Source organism: Arachis ipaensis, chromosome B08 (genome assembly GCF_000816755.2).
Source record: "Arachis ipaensis cultivar K30076 chromosome B08, Araip1.1, whole genome shotgun sequence".
Classification (NCBI taxonomy): Eukaryota; Viridiplantae; Streptophyta; class Magnoliopsida; order Fabales; family Fabaceae; genus Arachis; species Arachis ipaensis.
This window is the reverse complement of record NC_029792.2, coordinates 109,129,696-109,130,305: the sequence shown is the minus strand read 5'-3', so window position 1 is coordinate 109,130,305 and position 610 is coordinate 109,129,696.

Sequence of the window (610 nt, the reverse complement as noted above, 5' to 3'; positions counted from 1 at the left end):
CCACTTTCAGGTTTCTTTTTGGAACCCATTTTTTCTGACTCTTTCAAAATGCCTCAAACTTAATTACTCAATCAAAAGTCTAGATTCCTTTGAAATCACTAAAAGCTCCTTTTTATATTGAAATCAATATTAGAGCATCATTCTTTCCTTCAGTGATTCAAACGGTAAAAATAGTTCATTTCTAAATAAGTCAAACTCAAGGCATAAAATTCACTAAATAAATTAAGCTTGAAAACATAAATATTCTCTTAATAAATCAAATAATACAACTTCTCAAATCCAATCCTTTTTAAATAACTTTTTAAACAATACTAGGATTTTGTAGAAATTTCGGCAGCACCTCGCCTAAAACTTGGACTTTTGCCACCCGGTTTGGGTCCCAACTAAACCGTTTCTCATTCCTTTTCAACAGCTCAAAACCAGAAATCAATTCAAAGCAAGCTAAATCCAACAGTCACCTCCAGTGGCATATCTCAAGAAAACCATTTCAAAATCAACTCAATATCAACCGATTTAACTCATTTCCAAAGCTTTAAAGAAACGGTTCAGTAACAAATCATTTGTCCAAGATCAAGTCAATTAAAGTAAACCAGGCTGAATTCAAAAGTGC